The sequence below is a fragment of the Nyctereutes procyonoides genome, unplaced genomic scaffold, assembly GCF_905146905.1.
Source record: "Nyctereutes procyonoides isolate TBG_1078 unplaced genomic scaffold, NYPRO_anot_genome, whole genome shotgun sequence".
In the NCBI taxonomy this organism is placed as follows: Eukaryota; Metazoa; Chordata; class Mammalia; order Carnivora; family Canidae; genus Nyctereutes; species Nyctereutes procyonoides.
Window position 1 is genome coordinate 7,172,681 of NW_026575131.1, and position 21,311 is coordinate 7,193,991.

Genomic DNA, 21,311 nt, shown 5'->3' on the forward strand with positions numbered 1-21,311 from the left:
CTAGTTAGTGAATTCCTAACATTTTTCTGGACATGGAGAATACAGAAGTGTACAAAACAAAAATCTCTGCCCTCATGGAGTTTACATTCTAGTGAGGGAGTTGGGCAAAAGCAAGGCAAAGTTTAAGTCCTATGTTGCATGTGTTCTGGGAAGGTGGGCTGCATTATGGCTGGTCTTAGCTGGACATGGCATTCTAGTTCTTTGCCAGTGGCTGATCTAGGAGTGGCTGATCTAGGCCTCATGACTGTGGCAAAGGAAGTAGATACGGAAGTCTCATGGCAGAGCCAGGGTTCTAGAAAGTTCTTCCTCTCTGACAAATGATCAAAAGCAGGAAAAGTGTTACTTCTCCTTGTCCCCTTCTTCCTGACAGGAGGTGATGCTTGGGGCTATGGCAGTTGTCTTGGGGACAGCAGGGAAATGCTAAGAAAACCACTGAAACACCAACTCAGAGTCCTGTTATCACTGAGGTGTTAAACCAACCCTGGAATCTCCTTCCTTAATATTGGTTTTTAGTGGGAAATAATGAAATGTCTTCTTTGCTTAAGTCACTGTTGTGGGAGTGTTCACTTGTAGCTAAAAGCATCTGTAACTGATATGGGGGAGATAACAACGGTACAAAAAGCAGGAAATAAAACTAGCACCTCTTTAGACTAATGGTTCTCAAATGAGAAGAGTTGTGTGGTTTAAGAAAGCATATTTTACCTCTTTAAACTTATTTTGCTTTTGTATTTGAAATTTTTTTCGTTATATAAACTATACAAAGTAATATGTAACAAAACCTTCCTTGCTAATAAGGCTGTACTGAAAACATATTGTATCCTGTTATTGGTGATCCTCAACTGGGGTGAGAGGTAGAAGTAGGTCCTAAAATTTCTGGAAGAGGCTGTGAGATTTTGATATTCATCAAAAAGTGATAGAGTTTGAAGAAAACTGAGAAGCCCTGAGTGCAAATCTCTCTCAATAATTTAGCAAAAACAAACTACTTTCACATTAAGACAAACCCAGATAAATTCTTGAGAAAAAAGCTAAATTCGAATGATATTTTAATGATTAAAAGCAAGGCCCTAAGACATTTGTTCCTTGTAAGAGGAACCCTTGAGTTACTTTGCTGGAAAAGCACCACGTGGGTAGCATTGATTTTGCCCCAGCTCTGCCACTGATATTTTGAGTGACCTCTCAGTCTTTATTTTCTCACGGGTCAAACATGAAAGGTGGCACAGGTGATCTCTCAAGGCTTTTCCAGTTATCCTATTTAGAGTCTGCTTTAGGCATTTTTTCATATTCTCCTCCAGCTCCAAACTGTCCATCAGGGCAACCCTCCAGCTTCTCTGAGTGTGCCTCCTCTGAACAGCATCACTTTCTGCTCTTGTGACCCAGTCCTGCTCTCTGCTCCTGTCACTCTCTGATGTCTGCCTGAGAGCTTTCCCCACTCACCCCCATCCGCCCCAGCCATCAGCTCTGTGAAGATAAGAGCTTCCAAATCTACAGCTTCAGCCTCTCTCTTTCTCCACCTCCACATCCCAAACCAGGACCTTGCAGCTTCACCTTCAGCCCTGACCAAGCTCACATCCCTTGGAATAGATCGCAGCCACCTCAAGAAAGAGGAAAGAGGCTAAGGAAGTTCATCTCAATTTTATTTTCGATTTTGGTTGGAAGGAAACAGGAAGCAGTTCCTCCAGACACTCCCATAGCCTTGGTATTCCCAAGGTAGCTCCAACCACTCTCTCTGCTATAGATGTGTCTCGTTTCTCTATTTTCCTTTTTGACTTGAGGAAAATTCTCTTCTCTCATTTTTCTCTTTGTCTCATTGCACACAGAGGGGAAATGAGAATTTCTTTTCACCATGCATATACCATTTGTCATTCAATAATTTGACAGAAAATGATATTTTTATATAAAAAACACTGATTTTTTTCCCTTTTGACTAAAAAAAAAGTTGTTATGATTGAACTGAGATCACTGAACTAAAAATTACCATTGGATATTAAGCGTTTAGGGGTGAGAATCTACTGAGTCTGCACCTTACTTTGAAATGAAAAAACAAGTTGGATGGATAGTTGGTTAGAAGAAGGGATAAAGGAACAGACATATAATAAAACAGAAAGAGCAAAATATTAATTTATAACCCAAGTTATAGATATAGAGGTGTTTACCCTACAATGTTTCCAAATTTTCTATTTTATCAAACATTTTCATAGTAAAATGTTGGGGAAAATTAATGTAGCATATATATGTTTATCCTCACCTAATCACTGTAAGCTTGATTCTTTATCACATGTTCTCCTTTGTAGCTTGGACATGTTATTTTGCATAAACATAAAAGCAAAATATCAATACATATTTCTTAAGTGGATGAGTAAGTGAGTGAGAGGCAGGGTGCTATGAAGCACCTCAGCTCATTCAACAGGTATTTCCTGGTGAAAGGTTCATTTCAGCTCAGTGATCTGCTCTAGAACAAGAAAATCCACTTTTGTCTTCTGATGCTATGGAATTCAGGGTTCCTGGAAAGGCAACTGCAGCAACCACCTGCTGTATGCAGACCAATCTTGGCACCTGGCTCCCCTGAGGAATGCGAGGTGGAGGATGGGGTGTCAGGGAAAGAAGGGGAAGCCCGAGGGATCCCTGAAAAGTGGGTGTCCAAAAAGTCAACAGGAGCAGCCATATCAACATTAACTTCATGTCCAACTCAGGACTGGCTATGTAATTTGTAGGGCCCAGGGCAGAATTAAAAATTAAACAATTATTTAGAATTTCAAGATGAGGACACCTGATGGCTCAGCAGTTGAACATCTGCCTTTGGCTCACGGTGTGATCCTGCAGTCCCAGGATGGAGTACCACATCGGGCTCCCTGCAGGGAGCCTGCTTCTCCCTTTGCCTACATCTCTGCCTCTCTCTCCGTGTCTCTAATGAGTAAATAAATAAAATCCTTAAAAAATATAAGTTAAAAAAAGAGAATTTCAAGATGGCAACAGCAGAATATGAAACTAAGACAGGAGGCCTCTTGAGCACATGGCCTGTGTGACTGCCAGGGTCACAGGCCCATATGCCATTCCTTGTCTTTGGTGCTCTTACACAATCCCTGAACATGTCCTACCCCATGAGGTAACTAATGTAAGATGATTTCCCCTGCCTCAGGGATCTGCATTTTGAAAAATAGATGGTTGAATGGTTTTCTCTCTACAAGAGCCAAAGGAATGTCAAGTTGAGCGTAGGAATTATTTGGGGACATGGATCCTCACTGCACCTCATTCTACACAGGAGGTCATGCTCCCTTTGGGCTGCCCAGACTCTGTTGGGTTCTGAGGTACCCTCTCTGGGACCAAAGCCAAGCCTACAGAGATGATGCAAGCGATAGTGTGCTCTGAGAGAATGGAAGCTAGAAGAGGCACTTTGGACAAGCCAGTTGGAGAAGAAAGGTGGGCACCTATAGATTCTTTATAGCTCTGTGTCCCTAGAGAAGCAGGTGATGGAAGGAGAGAGTTCCCCTCCATGCTCTGTCACTTGGTGGACTGTGTGGAGCTTGGGTAAACAGCCATGACTCCAATTTCCTCAACTGAAAAGTAGGGAAAACATCATTACCTCTCTCCTTGGGCTGTTGGGAGGGTCAGTTGAGGCAGTGGGGTAGGAAAGCTCTACTAATCCCCAGGTAATGAGGACTGGGTGACAAGCAGAAATGAACCCCATTCCTCTAAGAGGCTCATGTGCATAAGCAAGCCATCATTTTTGAATTAAGGCAATGGCTCCATTCCAAAACTATTAGCTGCAGCAGGACTTTTTCCAGAGTGATTACAAACAGTCTAATCTAATCAGGTCCATGTGCCAGCAAGTAAACAGAGGTAGTCAGTGTATCTTCCACATCCTGGGAATGCTGACTGGAGGAGCTATGACAGTAAGGAGCCAAGCCCTGGGCTTTTCGGATATCAGTTATTAAATGGCTACCACAAGCCCATAGAGAGGTCTTGTGATGATCCTCAAGGGATAGATGAGGAAATGGTCAGGTCAGGCTCACAGGGGTGAAGCAACCGACGCAGGGTCACGCAGCTAGGGTCACACAGCTAGGAAGAGACTGGTGAAGTCCAGGTTCAAACTTCAGTCTATCTAACTGTTTCTCAGGTTTTGTTCTATTGACATTTTGACCTGGATATTTCCTTGTTGTGAAGGATTGTCCTGTATTGTTGGATGTTTAGCAGTATCCCTGGCCTCTGCTCACTAGATGCCATAGTATCCTCACCCTCTTCTTGGTCATGACAACCAAAAATATCTCTTTGACATTGTCAGAGATCCACTAGGAGGCAAAATGATCCTTAGTTGAGAACTACTGGTCTAATTGAAGAATAAACACCATGAACTGCCAAAGAATATAGCTTACTGCTCAAGGTAAAAAAAGGACTTTCTAAAAATAGATGTTATCTAACAATTCAATGAATTGCCTTGATAGATAATAAGCTCCCCATCATGGGAGGTATGCAAGAAGAGGTGGCCTGGATCTGATTCCAAAGTAGAAATACTCCTTCTTTCTCACGGGCAATTATTTACCTAAACAAAACTTGCAGATGTTGATTTTAGATAAAAGAGACCAATAGGCAGGGATCTCTGTGAATAGGAAGGGGAGGCAAGAAGAACTGGTGGGTTTGAAGAGATGCTACACTTTAAAGAAGGCACCCAGTGGCCTCATATTCCCTGCTTTCCATCCTATTTCAGCAATGCTGATCCACAGAAAGCTCGAGCTCACTTGGATGGAGGAATTGGGCAGTGGTTAAAAACCCAAGCTTTGCAAACCAGTTAACCTCTGCTTTGATCCTATTTCTGCCCTATTTAGCTGGGCAAGATATTTCACTCTGCCAAGTCTTAGTTTTCCTCACCTCTCAAATGGGGCAGAAGCACCTCATACAGTGCCTGACATATAGGAAGTGCTCAATTAATAGTAGCTGTTTTCTTCCATTTCTGGGTGAATAACACAACGATCCCACAGCTGGCCCGGTCTGGCTCAGGGGAATCATCCCAACTTCCTTGTTTTTCACTGTGGCAGAAACTGCTCATAGTCTTCCAGTATCAGTTCTCTATTTGGGAATAGACTTCTATTTTTTCCTGAGTACATGGCTGCCTGGAATAGAGACTACATTTTCCAGGCTCCTTTGTAGCTGGGTATGACCATGTGACTAAGTTCCAATGAAACAGAAATGGAAATGTAGCTTGCAACTTGCAGAAAGCAACCCTAAATGGAGAATGTGTTCTTTTCTTTGGCCTTTCATTCTTCCAGCTGGCTGGAATGGCAATAGGATGAATATGGCTTAAGCAGCCTTCTTGGGACCACAAGGAAGAGCCACATAATGACAACAGTGAAGCAGCAATTTGGACAGAGCTGAGGTCTTTGGTGACTGCAGAGCTGCCAACTCAGTCAGGACTCTCTACCTCTGGGATAGAGTTTAGGTTTTCTATCACACACAGCCAAACCAGATCCCTGACTTCAAGGAGTTTTCCAGTTAACATGAGAAGACAAAAGGTAAGTGAATAGCATCAAAAAATGAAAACTTCTAGAATGTAACTGGGACAAATATGATGACTGAGGTAAGATCAAAGCAGATGACAGGACAGAGGAGAGAGGGACAGCCTCTCTCAAGGTGGAATGTAGATGTCAGGAAGAACACTGGAGAAGGAGTGATGTGTGAGCTGGGCTTCAAAGGATGAGTAGAAGTTCACCAGGAGGAAGGAAAAGGAATTTAAGTATGAAGAAGAGAAAGAATAAAAGCACAGAGCTGAATTCAAGGAACTGGGAGGGAATCGTTGGAACGATGAGCCCAGGAAGGCATCAGGGGACAAGGGATAAGAAAGGTCTCTACACCTCTCTGCTTTTGCTTGTGTTGTTTGTCCCAAAGGGAGCACCATTTGCCTTGAAGCATCTAAGTCCCCACAATGTTTCTAACACTCCCCTTGACATCACCTAGCTTATCATTCTTTCTTTAGCTGATTCTCCCTAACTAAAAAGGGACCACCTCTGGGACATGGAAAGTGTCCACTATTTCTGTTTCTGACATGAGACACGCATGAGCATCAAGGGACACACCCTCCTTCACGACAGAGCCCACACGTTTTCGTTCACTGCCATTCTCCCATGCTGGCACCAGGCTGGCACACGAGGGATGCAGAACAGAAGCTTGTTGGATGGGGTCTGAAAAAGCAAGACACGAATGAAGAGCAGCAGGAGATGCATGGAGAAGGATCTAACTGCCTATTTTTCACAAGGATGTCTAAATGAACAAAACTTGGAGGTAAGATTTATGCTATTGATGAATATCGGTAACTTCTACTTTTTCCTGGAAACTTTATTGTTGGAAATTTCTCTCATGGGAATCCAAAACATGAATACAGATTTATGCACAAGGATGCTTCCAGCAACATCATTTATGATAGGCAGTAGAAGGAAAGAAATCTAACATCTGGGAACTAAATATATTACGGGATAGCTACAGAATAGAATATCATGCAGTCATTGATAATCACATTTATGCAGGGCCATTAGTAATATCAAAAATGCTTATGATGAAGTTAAATTTACAATGCACATTGTTTAACCAGGATTATGTCAATTCCATTATCAGGTTTACATAAAGGTGAGTCTCTGTTACATTATATTAACAGTGGTTTTCTCTGGATAGTGAGTGATGTTTATTATCTTTGGCATTTCCCAAGATATCAACACTGAGAGCATCTTAGTTTTATAAAGGGGAAAAATAGGAACAGCATCCATTTTTTAAAATAAAATAAAATAGATTTATTCCATCAGGAAAAAAATTTTTAAAGAAAGGTCTTCCACATTCTTAGCACATCGTTTATTTTCTTTTTTTTTTTTTAAGATTTTATTTATTTATTCATGAGAGACACACAGAGAGAGAGGGGCAGAGACACAGGCAGAGGAAGAAGCAGGCTCCACGCAGGGAGCCCGACATGGGAGTCGATCCTGGGTCTCCAAGGATCAGGCCCTGGGCTGAAGGCGGCGCTAAACCGCTGAGCCACCCGGGCTGCCCCATTGTTTATTTTCTTTAGTGAAAAGTAAGAGTTTGGGATTCCTTTTTTGATATATTCTAAATTGCCTCACCCACCACTCCTCATTCCAAACTGCTCTCCCCTCTGAGAACCATTTGCCTTGGCAGCTTATTTTCATCAAGTCTGAACATTAGTTTCTTTGCTTTAACTCTGAGAGAGAAGTGCCATGCATGAAAGTACCCCAAGTACTACATATTCTAATTGAGTCTCACCAAGGCATAATTTCCATAAAACACCTAGGCTTATCAGTGCCACTGGTCGTAGTACAGAGAGCAGACTGCAAATAGCAAAATCCCATTATGAACCCCGTACTGCAGGAACATGCCTGACTTTGAATCTAGGGCAGTGGTGGGTTAAGCGTTAGCCTCTGGGTAAGATACAAGAGGTAGATGACCTTGTGGGCAGAGAAAGGTCCTGAAGATTGTTCTGGGGGTGGAGGTACACATTCAAATGTCTACAGAGTCAGGGAGGGGAATTTAATAAAAATAGGGAGTGGTGGGGCCTGGGGCAACCCGTAGAGTATATTCTGTCTAAAGAGGACAGCTCTTGCTCAGACACCACCAACTACTGCAGGCTCAGATCTGCCTATTTTTAAAATGAAGCATAAAAGCTGGATTTTTACATGAAATCTTTTTGTTTTAAAACATCAATTATTCAATTGTTTTCTTGAACACAGGTCAAGCAAAAACAAAATTTGAGGATCTGACCTGTTGGCCCCAAGCTGGAAATGTCAAGCTAGTTCATAGGGAATCTGGAGTGCTGAATATAAGACAATGACCCTGGAATAGACTCCTCTTGGGGTATTTCCACAGCTCATAAGCTTCCTTCCCTGAGAACCATCATCCAGCTATGGGTGGGCCATGGCAGCCAAATTTTTACCAAGTAAACCTGAACTCTAGTCATGTGATTGGGCTAGAGGATATCATCTGACCCAGAAGGGCTAAGTCTAGATTCATCTTTGCATATGGAGAGATTAGTTATTCCAGCACAGGAGCCATGGCATTCATCCCCTCACACCATACACAAAAATTAACTCAAAATTGACAATAGTCCTAAGTGTAAGAGCTAAACCTCTTAAACCTATCAGAAGAAATAATAGGAGAAAATCTTTGAGATCTTGAGTCAGCCAACGATTTCTCAGATACAACACTAAAGACATAGCCCATTAAAGAGGAAAACTGCCAAGTCGGATTTTGTCAAAATTTAAAACTCTTGTGTTTCAAATGGCACCACTAAAAAAGTAAGAAGCTACAGAATGGGAAAATATATTTGTACCTCCTGTATATGCTGGATCATATGTCTGATGTATCCAGAATATATAAAGAACTTTTCCAACTCAATAGTAATAAGACAAATAACCCAATTTAAAAATGGGCAAAGGATCTGAATAGATGTTTCATCAAGGAAGGTATAGGAATGACTCAGAACCTCATGAAAAGATGCTCAACAGCATTAGTCATCAGGAAAATGCAAATCAAAACCACAATGAGATACCACTTTGCATCCACTGGATGACTATACTTTTAAAAGACAGACAATAATAAGCATTGATGAGAATGTCGAGAAATTAGGATCTTCATTCACTACCGGTAGAATGTAAAATGACACACCCACTGTTGAAAAGTCTGGTAGTTCCTCAGTTAAATACAGTTACCATAATGACCAATGATTCCATACCTAGATATCTACTCAAGAGAACTGAAGATATTTGTCAGCACAAAAATTTGCATGTGAATGTTTCTAGTATTATTAATAATAGCCAGAAAGTGGAAACAACTCTGATATTTATCAACTGGCGAATGGATAATCAAAATATGATATGTCCATGCAATGGAATATTATTTGTCAATAAAAAAAAAACCCAAAGCGCTGACGCATGCTATTGCATGGATAAACTAGAAAAACATCATGCAAGTAAAAGAAGCTAGACACAAAAGGCAGCACACTGTATGATTCCACTTACAGGAAAAGTCTAGCATAGGAGACCCAGAGAGACAGAAAGTAGATTAGTGGTTGTCTGAGACTGGGGGTGGAAACAGGAAGGAGTCTTCAGGAGTGATGGCAATGTCCTAAAATTGAATTCTGATGATTATACAACTGTGGACATTTACTAACAATAATTTAATTGTATGATTTACTCAGAATGGGTGAATTTCATGGTATATAAATTATACCTCAAAAAAGTTGATTAAAAAAAATTCAGTGGTACAAGCAAGAGGCTGTCTAGATTTCCAGACCTCTGTCAGTTTTAAAAACCTATTTGGGTACACTACTACTATTACTCCCTAAAATACTTACCAGGCACTAGGATTTTTTAAAGGGAAATAAAGAAGTGTTAGCCAAATAAGGATGAAACTCAGGGTAGATCCTAAAGAGCCACCAGAATTGGGCCACAATTCTGACTCTGAGCTTCCCAGGAGCCAGAGCAAAGAAGAAAAACAGGATCAATTACAAGATTCTATTGTCCTTTGAATGAAAGTAAAATAGTCCCTTAGCAGAAAGACAACTTTAGTTGGAACTAAGTTTAGATAAAATGTATCTTACAGTTTCTTGTAGAGAGGGCACAGAGAGATGTTACACATAACTTCTTAATTCTTAGAAGCCCAAGTGTGGACATGATTTTAGCTACGTCAACTCTTTCTTCCTGTGCCTCCATGATTTTCTCTCACTTTATAATTTGGACTTGTTTGTCTGCTCTCCCATGCTCCATCCCTACTATGACAGGCTGGGATTTTGAAATTAGGCCAGGAAGGGGAAGCTGAAGGGTAATTATCCCTTTATTATGGTAAACAAAAGAAATATAAAAAGCCCAGCTCCATCCTCTCTTACCCTCTGACATTGAAAAGCAACGAAGGAGAAGAAAAGTAGTATTTCCAAGGTTTCCTATATACTAGCATTGGGCTAGGATGGTTTCCATGTTGCTTTATTGAATCCTCACAGTGCTGATGACCTTAGGATAAAGGAAACATTTTTTGCTTCCATTTTAATTTAAAAAACAGGCTTCTGGAGTTTATAGGGCTTAGTACCCCACACTAAGATCCAAAGATGACTGAAAAACAAGTCCCTTAATGGCCCAAGTGACACCCACCTGCCCTAACCCACCTACCTTTTCAGTATAGTAAGAAAGAGAGAGCTGTAACATACGCTTTAAATAAAGATTTCATTGCATTAGAACTATGAACATCTGTGCTAACATTAGACAAGGACACTGTACACAACACCAGGCCCAGCCTGCATACACGTATCATTTCAGGACACAATGAATAATGCTTTATTTTTGTTCCAAACCCCCAGAGATTAAGCCTTGAGAAAGGCATTTCAAAGACCAAAGTTATCCAGGCTGTTTTCTTCTTGAGGAAAAAAAAAGAATGATTTATGATATTGAAGTAAATAAAAGAGCTGATAGAAGAAAAAGGAGAGGCAGATGAGATGTTTGCAAGAGAGAGTTCCTAGGTAATTGGGAGTTTCTTTAATGTCTGTCTCTTTCAGTCAAGTGACCCCCTGCCTGACTGCGCAGCGGGCTGTCCCAGCACCTCACCTGGGCTCCTCAGTGCCACCTGCTGGCGAAGCGCCCTACGGGTGCTGGGGCCAGGCTTGTCTCTACGCTGAGGTTTGTGCAATGTGGAGCACAGGTAAGAGTGAATCAGTCTGGCTGCTCATTCCATTGTCATATGCACTCATTTACCCACCCATTCATCCACCCACCCATCCATCCGTCCATTCAACCATCCTCCCTTCCTTCCACCAATCCATCCATTCAAAAACTCCTTATTGAGACATCGGGCACAGATGTTATGATAGGCTTTCACAGATACAACCCCAGTGCTCATGGAACTTATGGCCTATTCCAGTGGGTCTCAACCTTGGCTACCTGGAGACCTTTTAAAACATACTGAGACATCTGTTTCAGGGAAGATAGAGTACAGGTACTTTTTTCCCTATTTTTCTGCTAAACACAATTAAAAACAAACCTTGAACATTATATTTAAAGCTAATATGAGACAAATCTAAAAGATGGAGAGGCAAAGGCAGATCAGCTAGGAATCCCAGGACCCAAAGAATGACACAGAAATGAATTCCCTGGGTTTTTGTTTGGCCATATATATCTGAAACTTTGAGCTATGAAGGTTGGCAGCTCAGAAACACCAATGGTCATAGACCAAAAAAAAAAAAAAAAAGAAAAAAGAAAAAAAGAAAGAAAGAAAAGAAAAAAGAAAAAGCCCCAACAAAAGCCTGCTGTGTCTAGCCAAAGGACCAGGAATAGCCTAGCAAAATAGAAAACTTCTAGACTAAAACTAGTCTACTTGCAGCCTAACTCCACAGAAAATACTAGAGGAAAAAAAAAATACTAGAGCCCTGTTCCCATCCTGGCCAGCAGAGGAGCCAAGTGGAGCCAAGATATCCATCCTTGTCAGGCTACAAGGTGACTGACCCTCCTACTGGGGTGGTGTCCCTACAGTCCCTAATAGGGACTTTCATCCTCATCAGGTGGAGATAGGCCTGCACCCTCTTCCCCCTTTACCCTCCCCCACCCAAAGTCAGTGGAGAGCACATGGGGAACAGTAAGGAGGCACCTCTACCCCTCCTAGTCAGGGAGTTATTCCTGGAGGCCTGGTAGGGAGCTATAACTTGTCCTTGCTCATGAGTAATGAAGACCCTCCCTCTTCAGGTGTCAAAGAAGCTGAACAAGGAACCTGGACTTCTACCCCCACCTCCAAGTAATGAGGAAGAGCACCCTCATCCCACCACCTCTTGCTTCCCCTGCCAGAGCAGTGTCTCATAAACACAGATAAAACAGAAGACTTTGATCCGGAGTCCCAAATGCCGACCTAAAACACCCACATTTCAGTTGAAAATCATTTCTCATATGAAAAGCTGGGAAGAATTCATACAGAATTTTTAAAAGCAATCAATAGATACCAATGCCAAGATGACAGGGATGCTAGGATGACCCAAAAAACACTTTAAAGTAACCATCATAAAAATGCTTCAATACGCAAGTGGAAACATGCTTGAGACAAATGAAAAAAAAAAAAAAAAAAAAAAAAGAAACTCCGGACAAAGAAACAGAAGAAAAAAAAGAAGAACCAAATGGAAATTTTAGAACAAAAAAATCTGATAACTGAAATAAAAACTCAATGGTTGGGATCAACACCAAGACAAAGAGAATAGAGGAAACAATCAGTGAACCAGAAGTGAGGACAACAGAAATTACCCAATCTGAACATCTGAAGGAAGTTCTGGAATGGGAGTGGGGGAAGGACAGAGTCCCAGAGATCTGTGGAGAGATCTATATAACAAAAGACTTAACATCATGTAGGCTTAGTGCTGGAAGTTGACAAGAAAGAGGGTAAGGATGAAGAGGTACTTGAAGAAAACTTCTAAATTTAGCAAGAGACATAAACCTTCATCAAGAAGCTGGGTGAACCTCAAACAGGATGACCTCCTCTCAAAACCCACACCAGGATACGTAATAATTTAAAAATTTTAAAAATTTGGCTTTCCAAAGAAAACAATCTTGAAAGCAGCTAGAGAAAACACCTCACTATAATGAGAAAGACAGTAGATTTCTCATCAGAAAATATAGAGATGAGAAGAAAGTGACACAATTATTTTCAGAGGCCATAGGAAAAGAACTGTCAACCCAGAATCTCATACTTGGTGAAAATATCCTTAGGAAATGAAGGGAAATCAAGACATTCTCAGAAGAAGAATTTGTACAAGACTTATATGTTGAAAACTACAAAATGCTGATGAAAGAAATAAAGATTTAAATAAATGAGATACACAGTGTTTATGGATTAGAAGATTCAGCATATTAATGTGTCAACTCTCCCTAAACTGATGTATGGATTTAATGCAATCCCTATCCAAATTTCAGCCAAGTGTCTTATAGATATGGATGACACCATTCTAAAATATATATGGAAATACAAAGGAACTAGAATATCTAAAATGATTTTTCAAAAGAAGAATAAAATGGGAGAAATTAGGCTACTTGATTTCAAGACTTATTATATAGCTACAGTAATCAAGACTATAGAGGGGTAGACACAGACCAATGGAATGGAATAGAGAATCAAGAAACAGACCTGTACAAATAAGCCCAAGAGACTTTTGACACAAGTGCAAAATCAGTTTAACTGGGGAAAGGGTGTTTTCAAAAGGTGGTGCTAGACAGTTAGACATCGATAGGCAAAAAACTGAACCTCACTCAGAACCTCATACTTCATGAGAAAATTAACTCAAAAATAGTTCACAGACTTAAATGTAAAACAAAGAACGGGCACCTGGGTGACTCAGTCGGTTAGGTGTCTGCCTTCAGCTCAGATCATGATCCCGGGGTCCTGGTACTGAGCCTTGCCTTGGCTCCCTGCTCAGTGGGGAGTCTGCTTCTCCCTGTGCCCTTCCCCCCGGCTCAGGATCTCTCTCTGTCTCTCTCCTCTATCTCTCTCTTCCTCAAATAAATAAAAGCTCTTAAAAAATAAAACTATAAAACTTTTAGAAAAACTCCTTAGAGAAAATCTTCAGGGTCCAGGGCTAAACAAAGAGTTCTTAGACTTGACACAAAAAGCATGACCCATAAAATGAAAAATTAATTAATTGGATCTCTACATCAGTTACTTACCTACTCCCATTGTAATCTTTGCAATCTTTGCTGGGTCTATGCATATCTTATACCATCATTTCCTTTATATACATATTATATATATACATATATATATGTATATACATAATAGACCTACTTTTTTTAAACTTAAGTTTATTTTACTATCACATATGAAAATCCAGTCCCCTATTTTTTTGTCATCTATAGAAGCTCTCCATAAGAATAAACAGGATGAAAACAAAACAAGATGATTAAATTCTAGCCAGATATTTTGCTTTTCATTAAAAAACAAAACAAAACATGAGTACTTATAATGTGGTTACTAAAGATCTACCAGCGCTAAATTGAGACTCTCTTGCAGGTAACCAAAAGAATCAAAAACCAGTGTGAGTCAATATTAATCAATGTCATGACTGTGTACAATTTATAGTCATATCAGGTACCACCTAAAATGTGATAAGCATTATTTTAAATCTCATCAAAGGATCGTTTTGCTCCCAAATACCTTTAGTAAAAGTTCAAACTCTTTTGACGACTGGCATGATATTTCCCTCATGTCTGATCCACTATACTCCAGTAAAAATGAAGCCACAGTCCCTAGACACTTCAGGTTCTTTGGGATCTGCACATGTTATTTCCTCCTCCTGGGAGAGGAGGTTCTTTCAGAGTGGGGACCTCATTTTTGCATACTATTTTCTCCTTCTGGGCTTATTTGATAGGCTGCCCTGCAACAACCAGGTGAGAAGGATGAGAAGGAGAAAGAGGGGGATGGTTGATAAAGGTTGATAAGATGGAAAGCGGAGCACCTGGGTGGCTCAGTCAGTTGAGCATCCAACTCTTGATTTTGGCTCAGATCATGATCTTCAGGGTTGTGGAAAGTCTGCTTCTCTCTCTCTCTCTCTCTCTCTTTCTCCCTCTCCTTCTGCCACTCCCCCTGCTCATGCATGCTATTTAACATCAATCAATCAATCAATCAATCAATCAACCAATCAATCTTTAAAAAGAAGATGGGAAGAAAAGAGGAAGAAGGAAGGAAGGCTAGAAGGGAGGGAGGGAAAGAAGGAAGGAGGATGATGAACTTCTTTTTTAAAAAAGTTAGTTTGTTTATTTATTTATGTCATCTATATCAATGTGGGGCTCAAACTCATGACCCCAAGATGAAGAGTTGCATGTTCTTCTGACTGAGCCAACCAGGCACCTCTGAATTTCTATTTATCATACAAAACTCATCTTAGAAGTTCCTTCCTCTTTGAAGCTTTCCTATACCCTATAGCCACATCTAAGTCGTTTCTTCCTCTGGGTTCCCACAGTATTTTTTCCATATTTGTATCTTTTTTTAAAGATTTATCTGAGAGGCAGCATGCACACATGTGTGAGTGGGGGTGTTGGGGGACAGGAGGGGCAGAGGAGAGGGAGAGAGAGAATCTTAAGCAGACTCTCCCCTCTCTCCACTGCTGAGCACAGGATCTGATGTGGGGCTTGAAATTATAATGCTGAGATCATGACCTAAGCTAAAACCAAGAGTCAGATCCTCAACTGATGGAGCCATGTAGGCATCCCCCATATCTCTATTAAGGCATTTAATGCTCTGCGTTCTAATGAATGAATGAATGAATGAATGAACACATTCACGTATCTTTCACTTAGACTTTGACCCTCACAAGGGCAGGGACAATATGATAGTGACCTATTATTCTGGTACCTACTTCAGAGGTTATTAACCATGGCTACACATTAGAATCCCATGAGGAGCTTTTTAAAAAAAATGCAAATGTCCTGCTCCCACCCTCAGACAAGATCCTGATTTTCTTGGTTTGGTGTATCAGGATTTTTGAAAACTTTCCAAACACAGCCAAGACTGTGAACCATTGCTTAACCCAAAGCTAAATGGTAGGAGGAGCTCAATAATGATGAATGAGTGAATGGATGAATTCTTTTAACACATCACTGTCCTGACCCAACATGACCATTTTCAGGGTTTCATGTTATGCTAATTCATTAATATATTCAGGAACTATTAATTAAGCAAGAATGCAGTAGCAGGTGTTATGCTAGGCCACGCTGCTGGAGATGGAAACATGAGCAAGACTCCCACTTCTCCCCCTATTCTAATGTGCCTTTGGGAAAGCTGGGGCTGTGTCCTTGTTTGCCCAAGAACTTTCTGTCCTGCTGGTTAATTGGCCAGTACCAACAGCAACCATCTCTCCATGGACAGACAGCAAATTTTACTTCTAGCTGCTTCCTTTGGCAAATGGAAGGACAGACTCCATAAATTCCAGAGAGAAAGTTCCTGGAGGGTATCAGTGAGTCTACACACCAAAAAGCAAGTGGTCCAGTCTAGATCTCTCCAAGCACTGCAGAAGTGACAGGTGAGTCTCACAGGTGGCAGAGTCAGTTGAGTCTCACAGGTGAAACCCTACTCTACTTAAATAAACTGCTTTCTGGGTGTATATTTACATAAAGTAAATCTAAGACCTTAGGATATGATTAAGCTCTAAATTGCTTCACACTTCAAGAGAATTTCCTTTCCAATTGCTGTCCTCTCATACTTAGAGCTGCTTTAAGATCTGTACCACAGATTACCGAAAAGCAGAGATAATGACCCTTTGTGTCACTGCTCTTCTGGTTCAGACTTTGATAATATCTCTGCTCAACTGTTCAACAGCTTCCGAACTGGTCATCCTGATTCTGATCAGGGTCCCCTCAGCCCATCCCACATGCAGAAGCCAGATAATCTTTCTGAAAACCACATATCCATCCAATGGCCTCTTTTTCCTACAGAAACTCTAATGGCTTGCTATGGCTGTCAGACCACAAAAGAGATACAGAGGATGACCCCGCTACATAGACAAGGGTAAACCAAATGAACCTGGGCTGTCTTGTGTCCAGTCGAACCATGGTACTACAATCAGAAGAAATTCAAGTCCAACATCCAGGAAGAAAACAGATAGAAAATGACTTAAACCTTTACTGAAGACTCCTAAAGAGGCAATCAATCAATCAATCAATCAATCCTAAAGCACCTCTTTCCCCATCTATTACCCTATTGTGTCACTTTCTATGTCAGCTGTTTGCCATTGAATCCCCCCTTCTCCCCTCAAAAACTGTAGCTTGCATTGGTCCCCACTTGTGTTCTTTTTTTTAAATTTTTTTAAATTTTTATTTATTTAAGATAGTCACAGAGAGAGAGAGAGAGGGGCAGAGACATAGGCAGAGGGAGAAGCAGGCTCCATGCACCGGGAGCCCGACGTGGGATTCGATCCAGGGTCTCCAGGATCGCACCCTGGGCCAAAGGCAGGCGCTAAACCACTGCGCCACCCAGGGATCCCCCCACTTGTGTTCTTTCTCCCATTCACACTCTGATCTTTCTGACCTATTGAGTGGTACCTTACATTTGTTACATAAATCCACTTCATCTTCCCATTGATTTCTCTTATTTTCCCATTACTCCAATCAGCACCACAGAAGCCCAAGAGACAAGCATTCAAAAACAGATTCTACTCAGGAAACCAGGAGAAAGGGCCAGGCAGTGGTTAGTGGCATGTTAGAATCTTTGACCTCACACGAGAGCCTTTTCCATCTGGGTCCAATTTCCCATGTAGCCTCCTCTTGTGGGGCTCCACTTTGCCTCCAAAGGCCTGGCTCTCACACACCCCTACATTTGCAAACACTGTTCCATCTGGGATCCCTGGTCCTTCCCTCTCAGTCTGAGGAAAGGAACACATTCAATTAATTATTTACAATGAGCTCTGATGTCACTTCCTTTAAGGCTTTCTCAATTCCATGAGAAGGGTTCATTGCCTTCCTTCTTTAGGAACACATTCAATTAATTATTTACAATGAGCTCTGATGTCACTTCCTTTAAGGCTTTCTCAATTCCATGAGAAGGGTTCATTGCCTTCCTTCTTTAGGGTTTTTCTGAACTTTGTAGAGACCTCTCTTATAAGCCCTGTCAAGTTGGGTTGTAATTCTGTAATTACTGAGCAGACTTTTTCATTAGACCGTAGGCGCCAAATTTAAGTCTGAGTCATCTCTGTGTCCTCCCAAGAACCAGGGAGCTGCTCAATAAACAGTTACTGAATGCTCTAGAAATATGCTCCAGCTATGAGTGCTACAGAAAAGCATTTTTCCCAGTGTTCTCCCCTCTGCTTACTAGCCTGGGAGTGCATGTCACAGTGGTGCTTGAGAGATCAGCCCTGGCACTCACATGGTTATATCTGGCCAGCTCTCCAAAGGGTAGTCTGTCCCTCCCTCTGACCCCAGCCAGGCCTGGTTCTCACCTAGTCAAAAAATAAAAGGAGTTAAAGACAGCCCAGCAATTAGACATGAGAATGCAATAAAGGCATACAGATTTGAAAGGAAGAAATAAAACTTCTTTCTTTGGAGATGACAGGATCTTGTATCAAGGAAATCCTAAGGGTCCTATAAGAAAATGATCAGAGCTAATAAATGAGTCTGGGGGGCCCAGGTCCTCAGTTGGGATGAGAGGAGCCCTACTGCCACCTGGATCCACCTTCCTGTGGCATTTGCCAGCACACCTTCCTTTCCAGTGCTCTTGGCATCAACAGACGGAGTGTCCTGTGCAAGCTGCCTGTCTGCCCTTCTGGCACTGTGCCCGGGCAGTGCCTTTGTCTGGAATGCTTCTTTCCCACCATCGCCTTATCTGTAAACTCTGGAAATATGAGCTACATCTATTGAAGCTGAGAGTTTGTTATGCATAGCCTCATTTAATCCTCACAGCAACCCCATCATGAAGGAACTGTTATTATCATCCACATTTTTTTTTAGAGGGGGCAGATAATCTTTCTGAAAACGTGGGTGAGAGAGACTCTCCAGCAGACTCCCCACTGAGCATGGAGCCTGACACAGGGCTCCATCTCATGACCTTGTGATAAAGACCTCAGCTGAAATTAAGAGTTGGACTCTGAACCAACTGCACCACCCAGGCACCCTATCCCTCTCATTTTTCAGATGAGACTCTGTTCTTGTGCCTTGCCCAAGCTCCCTGGCTGTGTGGCCCAGCTGGGCTTTGAAGGGCTACCTTACTCCAACACCCAAATTCCTAACTGAAAATATGGGAAGGTAAGAGAGGCCCCGTTTCAATGCCACTTCCCTAACACTGTAGGGAAGAGACACATTCCCTTTCTAACCCAGATGCCAAGAGTGGTGTTTAGCACTGACTCTATAGTGTAGTCAGTTGTATAGAGCTTTTCTCCCGCCTATTATGCAGGAAGTTTGTTGGCAGCAAGAGCCATGTCCTCATCAGTTTGATAGCCTCATATGCCAGTACTGCTTGGCACATAGTAGGTACATATATGACAGGGCTTCAGCAAGGATGGAATGATATGGTGGGAGGAAAATATACTAAAAAGAACACAGATCTGTTCCTTTTTTGCATGTACAGAAGTTATGGCATCACTCATATGTGGGGTGTGAGGATAATCCGGAGGGCACACATTGTGGGTTGGGGGAGGCTGTTCCCTTCCCTATCGACAGGTCCCCATGTATCCAATCCCCATCCTCTACAAATCTGGGGGAGATCCATCCTAAAGATCCTGGCATGGGATTTGTCTGCTCATCTTTGTTTCCTATGCAACTGGCACATAGTAGGTGTTTGCTAAGTATTTGTTGAATGAATTGAATGAATCTGCTGTGTGACTTCGAACACTTCTCTCAACTTCTCTGGACTTCCCCTATCAAACAAGGGGGTCTCACTAGATCAGAGGCTTTCAAAGCTCCCACCACTTTTCTTGGTAGCACAACGACTGGTCCTTATAAAAATTTATAATCAGATAAAAGCATATTGCTCTGGCTGGAGGAGAGGAGTGGGAGTCCCAGAGCCCCATCTGCTTGGCTCTTTCCTTCCATCTTTGTCCAAGAATCCCCAGAAGCTCCTCAGAGTAAAGTTTGATAACTATCAAGCTAGATGAACCCTAAAAGTCCTTTAAGGAACATCTGTTCTGTAAAGGGAAGACCTTTGTGACATATTTGGACAACTCTTTATTGCATGTCTAATGTGTCTGAATGGTGGAACCTGAAGCACTTTGATTAGAAGGGAGAGGTAGCATTGTCTCACAATGAAAGATGGATGCTTCCTGGTGCCTTGACACCACACTGGATAGAGAAGACCACTTGCTCTGCCTGGACAGGTTTGTAATTTGGTCCTGGCTACACAGCATGTCAGCAGTCAGCAACCCAGACCACTGTACCTTCCTGTGAGCTTGCCATCTTTTCCCTAAATGGGTGTCTACTTCATAAATGGTTGCCAAGAAAACCTTCCCAATCCAGGGACATTATAGCTGTGAATGTACAGCATTTTTTGGTTCCTTGTCCTGGCCCAACCCTGGCTTGTCCCTCACTCCTGTCCTGGCCCCTGCCTCCAACTACTTTGCTATTTCCCCAGTTCCTGAGACCAGGATGTAGGTGTTAAAGAGAGGCTGACTGTTAGTACCCCATGGCATCAGAACACCTACATAATAATTGGAATATAGGATTAATTTTAAGGAAAAACTGATATAATGTTCACAGTGGCATCAAAGAGTGGAAGCATCCCAAATATCCAAGAACACACGAATAAATATTGTCTATACATACAATGGAATACTGTTCAGCCTCAAAAAGGAAGGAAATTCTGACCCTTGCTACACAAAAATGAACCTAGAGGGCATTGTGCTAAGTGAAATAGCCAGTCACAAAAGACATATATTGTATGATTCTACACTTAAAGCAAAGTTATAGATAGAAAGTTGAATGATGGTTGCAAGAGCTGGGGAAAGGGAAAAGAGGTTGCTGGTGTTTGATGGGTACAGAGGATCAGTTTTATAAAAAGATGAAAAAGGATCTGGCCCAAGCAACTTTTTATAGCATTCTAGGATAGGTTTGTGTCTAACATGAAAGGATTTGTCAGTCGAAGGGGATCTTTAGAGGGAGTCTTCCTGGGAATTCAAGGTAGATTGAATGTGAGTATCTAGCAGCTGTCTCGGCATTCACTGAATTGCTACATTTTACATTTTATCACAAACTCATATTTTTGGGAGCAGCCACCCCAGTGACTCCATTTGACTTGATTTCTCCTCTCTATTCAGTCAAGGAATCAGGGGTTGGGGGCAGCCCACGTGGTTCAGTGGTTTAGCATCGCCTTTGGCCCAGGGCATGATCCTGGAGTCCTGGGATCGAGTCCCACATTGGGCTCCCTGCATGGAGCCTGCTTCTCCCTCTGCCTGTGTCTCTGCCTCTTTCTTTATCTCTGTGTGTCTCTCATGAATAAATGAATAAAATCTTTTTTTTTTAAAAAAAAAAAAGAGGAATCAGGGGTTGGTCGTCTCTTTCCTGGTCCCAAGGTAGAAGGATTGTGAAGGACACCAGCTAGGAAAAGTGACCCTTTGATAGGCAGGGAACCCTTCCCAGGTTATTCCCTTTCTGTTCTTCAATCTCACACAACTTGGTAAAAACCAGTAGAAAGGCAGTTGAGGCAAACAAAGCTTACAGGAGGCAGCCCAAGCCTAAAGGGTAAAAGCAGCACCATTTTCCCTCCTTAAAACAACTGAAAGCAATTTATTGCCTCTCTGCCTTGTGTGTCTCCAGCACATCTTCACCTGCCACCGGCATGCTGGGGAAGTGCTGAAGATTCCATACCTCTCACTGCTGCTGTTTCCT

General features: G+C 41.8%; 1 protein-coding gene across 3 annotated transcripts in view; it reads right to left on the minus strand.

The window, feature by feature from the left end:
• HRH1 (histamine receptor H1) overlaps positions 1–21,311 on the minus strand; it is a 76,878-nt gene that overhangs the window by 3,022 nt on the left and 52,545 nt on the right. Inside the window, exon 1 of one of the 3 annotated variants that reach the window (XM_055343642.1) lies at positions 17,863–17,880. The exons of the other annotated variants lie outside the window; for them this stretch is intronic. The gene's annotated coding sequence lies outside the window, so the exon portion shown is untranslated. Of the gene's footprint in view, positions 1–17,862; positions 17,881–21,311 lie in introns of those variants that run through there. 3 annotated transcript variants of the gene reach the window in all.